Below are 9,779 nucleotides of genomic sequence, written 5' to 3'. Positions count from 1 at the left end.
GGGATTTTTTTTTTTTTTTTTTTTGAGACAGAGTCTCACTCATTAATTCAGGCTGGCTTTGAACTTACTATATAGCTCAGGCTGGCTTCAAACTCTGGGTAGACCTCCTGCCTTGTTTTCCTGAGAGCTGTGGTTAGAGGTGGGCACCACCACACCCGGCATCTTTAGGGAATCTTTTTGGAACATACTTCTTTGGAATTTGTTAAGGGAGCACAATGCAATTAAGAATGTGGGCCCCAAAGCCATCTCATGATGTCGTTAAGGCATCCTCTTACCATATCCTAAATAAGTTTACAGTTTTCATTCCACCACTTAGTGACTGTGTGTCCTTAGCTAGGTCACTTAGGATCCCCAAATCCTCCATTTTTCTATCTCTGAAATGGGGCTTCTAACATAGATATTCCTGCGTTAGTGATTGTTCAGACTTACCAAGTGAGGCACAGTGTTTGGACTTTAAGCCTGCAGCTCAGACTTACAACCTATCTTTTTCTTTTATGTACATTTCTATACATCTTATTGAATAGAACTGCAGGGTCTTTTCTAATACAGTACACCTTATTTATACAGTACTATAATTTTTGCTGATTGTACTTTACTGTACAGTATTGTAGTTTTCTGTTAGACATTACAGTATTGCATGTAAGAGTTATGCAAATAAAAGCACAGACACCAAGTTGGAGTTTCCTTTGACCGTTTCTTTGTTTTGAATATTGTAGTGAACACGCTATATACAATTCCTTGTTCAGTAACCAATGCATTTAATGACCTAGTTGGAGGAATGGAACGTGCTTATTAAATGAGTGTCTGTACTGTAGTGCTTTATTGGTAATAGTAGATAACTAGGTGAAAACATGCTTGTGAGGACTAGTTGAAAATATGCCTGGAGAAGACTGGCTAGGCAAGACTAGTTCTGGGAGGATGTGAAGAGATGGGGTCTGTGAGGACATGGTGAGACAGGGCCACAAGAACATGGTGAGGTAGGCCTGGGGTAGTGTTGAGCTGTTGTGAGCCTTCAGACAGGTGACCTTAGTGCCCGCCTCCTGAGGGCCACCTTGGTTGTGCTAACATCTCTGTGCTAATTTTGCATCCTTGAGTTTAGATGCTGAACTTATTTTTGGTTTATGTCCTATGGGTTTTCGTTTTGTTTTGTTTTAAGTACTGGAGGTTGAACCCAGGAGCATTCTACCATAGAACTACATTAACACCCTTTAAAAAAAAAACAAAAAGCTTTTATTTTGAAGGTAGGGCAGGGGAATGGGAAAAAAATAAGAACCAATATATATAATTTAAGGGTACAAATTCCCAATGATGAATGTCATCATATTGTATACCTAAAATGTACCAATGAACTTAATGAATTAAAAAAAAACCTTTTTATTTTTGGTTAAGTTTTGAGACTGGGCCTTGTATAGTTTCACAGGTGGGACTTGAACTTAGATCCTCCTGCCTCAGCATCCATCCTGCCTGGATTGCAGGGGTCATAGCCTATAAGTACTGATTTAAAATTTCCCTTTCTGGCAGTGAGTAGATGGAGGATTGTGCCTTTGGGGAAAGGGTGGAGTAGAAACGAGGGTTCTTCTTTTTCAGGGCCAGGGAATTGAATCCGTGGACTCATGTATGCTAGATAAGTACTCTACCATTGAGCTATATCCCCAGCTTTGAGGAATCTTTTTGTATGGATGACACATAGATGTTCCAGACACATAGATGGTGAAGAGCTGTCCCAGGGTACCCTGGGGCCAGCTGCTGGGTGTGGGGCAAGGATCCTAGGGCCAGGAAGAAAAATAGCCCTCATGGAGGAATTGAAGTTAGTGTGTCATCATCGCTACCCCCACCCCCACCCCGCACACACTGAAAAGGGTCCTATTGAGTTGGGAATATCGGTGCCCCAGGGATGAGCTTTCCAGTTACAAGGAAGTCTTACATTCTAGTGCAAGGGGAAAAAAGTCCTGTGAGTGGGCCTAGATGGGGATTTATGATGCAAGCTGTTGGAAGCAAGCTCACAGAGCCTCTGGTGCGTGGGCCAAAATGACAAATGGGTTCTGTGCAACTTTTTATTGTCCAGCTTCACACTGTATTTCTTTGGAGTGCTGCTGTATTTGCTAGCATTTGATTGTATTAGTTACTGGTGAGATGGAGAAACCTTTCAGTCCCCCAAGATAAATATGGATCTACTTTCAATACATTTTATCTGTTAAACTTCAGCATCCAGGAAACAAGCCTAAAGCTTTTCTTTTTATTCTACCACAGGTTTTTAGGATAAAACATTTACAAAGGTGGTAGGTTCTGGGTAGATATCAAGTCCTATGAGGGGTGGGGGGTGCCTTTTATTCTGTGAAGTCCTGTTTGTTTGTCGTCTCCTCCCTGCTTTTCTCACCACGTTTGCCTTCCCTTTTGAGCAGGCTCCCACAGCCTGTCTGCCCAGGCACATAGAGGGCATTGGGTTTCTTATGCCAGATAGGATGGGATAGGATTGCCTGGGTGCAGTGTGCAAGTCCCTCTCTGGGCGATGCTGGTGGCCACATGCCCTGCAGCCCATCTGCAGAAGCCCTGGCGTTGATGCAACCCCATAGGTGTGAGGACCTTAGGAAGCGGCAGGCATGAACCTGTTCCAGAAGGCCTGGAGGGGGACCTTCCTGCAGGGGGAATGTGAGCCAGGGTCAGGGTTGCCAGAGTGGGGAGGGGCATAACACTAGACAGGAACTTAGTGACTGTCAGATGATCTTCTGGGAAACACTGTGTTTACCAGGAGAGGAGAACACAGTTTTGGGGCTCTGAAACGGGGAGGTCGAGCATGTGGGGAAGAGTGATGCTGACCCCCCCCAGGGCAGAGCAGGTGAAATAGACTACTCAGCCCTGACTGATGAAATGGCTGGAAAAAAAAGGTAGTGTTTCTTATCGTAAAGATAGTTTATTAGTAATACTAATTATGTATTGAATGGAATAATCAGCACAATGAAATTCAGTAAAAATCAAATAATTTGGGCAGTTATTTCAAGAGAGTGGGTCCAATAGGCTTGGTATGTGAGGCCTTTTATGGAAGTTCACTATGCAGCTAGGAGTCTTTGTCAGGCATTTGACTTACCAAGGGTCCTATTTTGTTGTTGTTTTTGCAAGGGTTGAAATTTTTGCCTTTCCTATATGAGATGTTTATTCCTGCTACTCAAAAGTATCTGGAAACTGCATTGCTTTAAGCTGTGGGATAAAGTTTTCCCTCACAGTTTTAATTTTTATTGTGTTCCCAGTGTGCTGTAGTGTTCACATGATAGACACAATAGTTCCTACCCCCACAGACCACATTCAAAATTACCTCGTCCTACATATCACACACCCAGGAACTGAACACACACATGGTCTTTTGGTCATTTTCATTGGCTCTCTAAACTATCTCTATTTGTCTTTCTGTCTCTGTCTCTCTTGTCTCTTTTTCTTATTGTTTTTTGCCTGACAGGTTAAGACTTCCTGGTACTCCCATGCTATTTCTGTAGAAAATGTTGGGCTTTATTGAGGAGAAATCAGTTGATAATAAACGGTAGTTAACTTGCTATAATTCCAGTTTACTTAGGATTGACAGAGTTAACAAATCTTCTGGTAAAATTCTCCTACAGATTAACATGTTTTCCAGTTTAACTAGAGGTGACTTCAGATATATAATTCTGCTCTGCCTGACTATGTATTTCCCTAACTCTCATCAGTTTAGCTTTTTTTTGTGGTTTACATGAGGGTGGGATGTAGTGTGTGCTTGATTCATCGAAATCTCTTTGCAAATTTTTTTTAAAAAACAAACTTCTGGACGTTCAAAAGTTTCTTCTGCCTCTTATGACGTGGAAGTGCCCCAGACAACAGATAAGAGGAAGAGTGAGGGGTGGAGTCATGGAGCTGAATGTTGCAAGGGGAGTGAGCCAGCTCTTTCTCAGCACTGATTGGAGACAGGAGCCAGAGGAGCCATCTGCCAGCCCTGCACTTTGACCCTACGGGGACCAGGAAGACCAGGTTCCCTCTTTTCTTTGCCCTCTACCTAGTGGATCCCTCCTCAGTCCTTGGGGAGGACTACAGGTAATCAGAGAGGATGCCAGTAGTTGCCAGGTGGGGGTCATCTAAAATAGAAAACTTACCCAAGATGTGCTATGAAATGATCCCTTACAGAATATTTACTGAGTATTTCCTAAAGGCTAAAATATACTATAGATGTCAAAAATATATGGGAAACCATTTATCTTGGGAAAGATTCTAGAACTTGTGTTGTAAGAGTGGGTGAAATATTGGAAAACATCCAAATTCTGATCTTTCTTCTTGTGCCTACTCCTAGGAACCTGAGGAGATACGTGCTGGCCTCTGGAACAAGGATTCTCCTCAGTCCCTTGCCTCCAGAGACCTCTGCAGGTGTGTGGAAGAAGTCTAGTCAGCCACAGGGCTCTAGTGCAGCATGGCATGGCTTTGTTGCCAGGCCTGTGGAGGTAGTGCAGTGAGGGCTTAGGTCCTTTGGAGAAACATTATGCTGGTGACAAGTAAGGTGGGAATCGCATGAAACTTAGGTGTGAGAGTGGATGAAATATTGGCTGTTTTGGTAATGTGGCTGATGACAAATCTAAAGCTCTGTCATGCATTACAGGCTTTCTGGTTATTTTAGTTAATTTAGTTATTTTGTTGATTTCTATGAGATATAAGACAAGGAAGAATTTTAGGAATTTTATAGAAGTGTACAGACTGATGAAAATGAAAAATATGGGTCAGGGATGTAGCTCAGTGGCACCACACCTGCCTGGCAAGCTCAGAGTCTTTAGTTTGATCCCCAGTACCTGGAAAAAAATGAAAAATACATTAGAAATAGAAGATAGAATTAGACATAGAATAAGGGCAGGAAAATTAAGCCAGTTCAGTATTCCAAATGCTTCATAGTACAGATTTATGTTGTAAAAGTCCTTAAAATAGGCCAGGGGTTAAGTTTCTTAGTAGTCAGAGGAATAATGACATCCAAATGAACTGCTATAAGCTACCACTTAGGTTCCAGTTTGTATTTTTTTATCTTTTTTTAACAAAACCATATTTACCTGGATATCAAGTTTGTACAATGAGATGGAATTCTTCTCTAGGGTGTTTGGGGATCAGAAAGGGCAGAGAACCTCTACATGGGATCATAGTAGATACAGAGACCCTTGAGCTTTACTTGCCCAGGTCTAGAGCCTCCTTCTCTAAGTGGTGTCTGGGCTTTGCCATCACGACTCTGGCACTTGGCCTGGCCCAGTTCTGCTGCATCTGAGCATCTGAGTCTAAGTTTGCATAGGCTCCTACCATTGGCCACCCCAGCGGGAATGGCCCTGTCTTGGGGGTGCCTCCTCCCCAAGGCTATCTGTTGATCCTCACTGGGCCTAAGACTTACTCTTGTCTTCCTAGGTTGTAGACTTAAGTCTGGCTAGCTCAGGGCCCAGTCCTGGATGTGTGGAGGGCTAAGAAAGGGCAGTGGATTGGATTTGCCAGAAGTCCGCAGATCCATTGTGCCCCAGATTTGAGGGGAGTAGAGAGCAACAGGCTTGATTTTGCTCCCATATACTTGTAGAATTCCACATTCATTCCTATATTCACCCCTAGATTCATTCACTTAAGCGTGTTTTGCTCAACCTTCACAGTTTCATTTTGAAGGGCTACCACAGTACTGTTGATACTGTGTTTTCTTTTTAGCAATTTATTTTTAACTTAAACATCTGCTTTAGCCTTGTCCTAAAGAATTCCAGTGCAAGTGAATGTTTGCTATCCTCATTTTATTCTGTTGTACTAATATGAGTATCTGAACTAAGTTTACCACCAGTGACACGCTCAGCAAGTGAAACCATACCATACCTGTGGCTTGAACTATGGGCTAGAAAAGTTTGTTCTCATATCTTTGAGCTTCACATTGCCATCAGCAGAAAAATGGCCTGTGTCTAACTCACAGGGCTCCTACAAGAGTTGGAGGAGAAGCTGAGAGTGCTTGGCATACAGGAGGTACACTAAATGCCGCAGAAAATGATTATTGCTGAGTTGTTACCAAATTGAGTCACAGCTTAGCAATGCAAAACAATTTTTGAATTGCAGTCTCTACCACTCAGTGCCTTGAATGTAAATGTATTAGATGATTTTTATAACAGGAGTTGGTGAGAATATGAAGAAATTAGAACCCTTGTGTATTGTGGTGAAAATGTAAAATGTTGCAGCAGCTGTGTATGAAGGTGTTTAACATGTTCCTGCCAGCTTGACCCAGCAGTGGTACACACATGACTGTTCTCTATCAGGTGGTTTATACCACCAATGGGACTGCCCTGTGTTGCCCAGTGGGACAGCCATGTATGTACCACCGGTGGTTCAGAGTCACCCAACAGCAAGTCATAACAAATTACAGCCCCATTATGAATGTGTTCATGCCATTGAATTTGTAAACTTACAAAATAGTTAACATGATAAATGTGTATATTGCCACAATAAAAATGAATATTTGGTGCTCAGGGATTTAGCTCAGGGGTGCTGGCCTGTCTCACAGTTGCAAGGTCCTGAGTTCAATCCCCAGTACCAAAAAAATTTTTAAAAGCATATGTTATCATTTTTAAACAAAAGGAATGTGTGGATGTTGTATCTGACCCAACTGATACCAGCATGGCACTGCCTGAATCTCCTGGTAAGGGCAGGTGGCTGGACCCGCGCCTTAGCACAGAGTGCTGTACCCTGGAGCACAGTGCTGGGTCTTTGAGTGTTGTGTGGTCACCAGCTTGGCTCCTCTTCATGCCCTTGGGACCACAGTTGGCAGTTGCCTGTACTATCCTGGCCTTGGTGTTCAGTGTAGAAACACAGTCAGAACTGAACTGTCTTGACTTTCTAAAGATATTGTAAGATAAGGGAAATGATTGCCCAGTGAGTTCTGTTAGGGCTAGTGTCTTTACCTCAATAAGTGAGTGTGTAAATGTTTTCTGCTTTCTGGACATTGCCTCTTGCCTTTGTTCCTTGGTGCAGTCGGTATGGCTAAGTCCTCTGGAAAGTCTTGTCAAAATGGAGAAAACCGCAGTAATTTAAAGAAGTAGTTAATTATCAATGTTTTTCATTCTTGACAGTCTGGCTTTTTCTTCAAATTCAAGGTACCCCGGAAATTAACATTACAGATCCATGAGGTTTTCATCTGTGAATATTGTTTGAAGAATTCATTCTTTTATTTAGATAAAATGTACCCAGTAAATTTTATAGTAACATTCTCAAAGTTTTACATTTTCGTTAGTGTTTCTAAATATACTATAGAGGCTTTCCTTGTGGTAGTGAGACTATATCAATATATGAAATAATTATATTACTCAATTATTTGAACAAAGATGGGATATAACTTACATATAATTTTGTAATAATTCCTATTTCCAAAGAAAACAGTTGCACAATACTTTTTTGTTGTGCAATTTGTAGATAAATAGGTTGCAGGTTGTTGTTTGTTTTTATTGAAACAGATTTCGTGAATAAATGTGAATTTTATGTGTATCTTCCCCATGCTTATAACAAGCATCTCAAATCAAATAACTTGAGACAAAATGATTTTTCTATATTAAACACTAAATTTTCATTTAAACCACTAGAATTCCTTGTAGTTTAACCTGATACTTTCATACTTTTTTGCTTGCCTTGAGTGCTGTGGTCTGACTGTTTCTGCCCCTCATTGATATGCTAAAGAGTAAACCTTAAGGTGATGGTATTAAGAGGTGGGGCCCTATCATCAGGAATGGGACTAGTGCCCTGATAAAAGAGACTCTAAAGTGGTAGTTCTCTCTATCACACCTAGAAGGAGAAGTTGCCAATTGTGAGAAAGTGGGCCTCCCCAGACCCCAAATTTGCCAGCACCTTGTTCTTAGGTTTCCAGCCTCTAGAATGATGAGAAAGAATTTGTTGTCAAGCCACCCATTCTGTGGTATTTTGTTAAGCAGTCTGAGTGGACTCACAGGAAGCACATCCCACCCAGACAGCTCTGTCCTTCGCTATTTACCAGTATTACAATGAGACTCACAGAAGCTGGGGGCACCACAGAATCTCCGGAGGCTAGTCAGTTATTGAGTGATCATCCAGCTCTGGCCTGCACCCAGCAGACTGGCATAGTATGAGAAGAATGGGTTTGGATCTATCCCTTCTCTGCTGCCCAGCTTCCTGCAGGGTTGGTGGGTTTGAGGAAGGGACAGTTAAGGAACAGAGGAATTAGGAGACTCAGGGAATTATCATGCAGTTGAGTACAAGCACCAAGTCCACATGCAGGTGCAGTGTGCCCTGTCATCTGTTATCCAGGGACATATGTGCAAGGCAAGTGCACGAGGTAGCAGCGGCCCTGGTGCACTGTGTTCTCTCAGAGTGCACAGTCTAATGGGAAGTGGACAGAATGGGTAAGGTGTGGAATTGCTGGATCCATTTGCACTGTTCCTTGGTGAAGGGATTTTAGAGGGCTTGCAGAACAGTGCTGTTCCCTCTAGGACAAGTGTGCAGTTCTCCTTAGATGGGTTACCATTTCATTACCTTATAGCCATGTATCAAGGCAAGTCCTTAAGCTGGCCCATTAAAAGAAAAATTGGTGTCCTTGTAGTGAAAGTCCCCTAGATAGACTATACCATGTCCATTAGTGGGTTTTGGATCTGGCTTGGTTTTTTTGGCTCCTTGAATGTGGCTGAGAGCTGTGAGATCTTCAGTAAGCCAGAGCTGAAGATCTTGACCTGTTGAACCATCTTCTAAGTGGTGTGACTGCGAAGAGTAAAAGCTCAGTGTGCATAGTAGCATGGGCCTATGCATTATAGTGCAGGCACACTTTGCAAGAATAGAGTTACCAGTGTTGAGGAGGCAACCTCTAAGTCAGAGGCATGCTCTTCTTCAAACACATTTGAATATCTTTGCTTCTCCTCAAGAAATCTATACAAGACAGACATTCATTGAAAGTTCTTTTTTATTTTTATTTTTTTGTATTTTACTTTAGTGAATTGATGATCATCGAGGAAACAGGATCTATCCCAATGTGGTCTTTGAACTGTAACTCTCAGTGTTAGAACTATAACTCTAACTTCTTGTTGGGTGGGGGCAGCCTTACTCTGTGTTGGTTCCTGGCTTAAATGTCCCAGGAAAAGCTTGAGATAGTTTTTACATTAGTTATTCAAATATTTTATTATCTACTCATTTCTTCTCAGCCCCTATTACTATTTTTATTGCTCCATTTGAAGTTCCGTCCAACTGCCTAGACTCTTTCTGCCTTTGATGTCCGTATGGTGGAATCCAACGTCAGCTCATGTCTGACATCCAACTTTGCTGTTGGAAGTGTGTTGACGGAGGAGTACATTTATAATTAAACTTATGAAATAGATGATTCTTTTTACAGACTGTGAATGTGCCTTGCTGAGCAGAGCTAGGAAGAGGTAGTAGGTCAGGTATGTGCTGGCATCACTATAGGTGAGGTGGAAGGTATACCCTCCCCTCTTACCCAAGTGGAACTTCCAGAAGTCAGATGAGATAACTATGGAGCAATGTGATGAGCACATGAGCCCTGATTGGACCACAGTGAGGTACCACAGAGGCACAATCAAATTATCTGGCTAATTGCTGTCCTACTCCAGAAACAGTATGGAATATCTCCTAAATGGAAATCTACCATTTTGGACTTAGATTTATTTTAATACAAAGCTCAAATCAATACAAAACTGCTTAGGAAAACAACCACCCTTCCCTAAATAACATTTTACAAAACCAAGTCCACTATTTCTTGATTATAATGAAGTTGAAAAGGTAAGCTTCTTGGTGCTTAC

General features: G+C 41.9%; 1 protein-coding gene across 7 annotated transcripts in view; it reads left to right on the top strand.

The window, feature by feature from the left end:
* Positions 1-9,779, top strand: part of Mgmt (O-6-methylguanine-DNA methyltransferase) — a 280,232-nt gene that overhangs the window by 36,569 nt on the left and 233,884 nt on the right. For 4 of the 7 annotated variants that reach the window (XM_033761354.1, XM_033761357.1, XM_010620700.3 and 1 more), the window contains exon 2: positions 4,310-4,383. The exons of 2 other annotated variants lie outside the window; for them this stretch is intronic. The gene's annotated coding sequence lies outside the window, so the exon portion shown is untranslated. Of the gene's footprint in view, positions 1-4,040; positions 4,057-4,309; positions 4,384-9,779 lie in introns of those variants that run through there. One more of the 7 variants, XM_033761356.1, reaches the window with a different exon arrangement.

This window comes from Fukomys damarensis, unplaced genomic scaffold (genome assembly GCF_012274545.1).
Source record: "Fukomys damarensis isolate Sample0158 unplaced genomic scaffold, DMR_v1.0_HiC HiC_scaffold_8, whole genome shotgun sequence".
NCBI classification, from domain to species: domain Eukaryota; kingdom Metazoa; phylum Chordata; class Mammalia; order Rodentia; family Bathyergidae; genus Fukomys; species Fukomys damarensis.
Note: the sequence above shows the minus strand (reverse complement) of the source record. Positions and strands in the feature narration are given on the sequence as shown.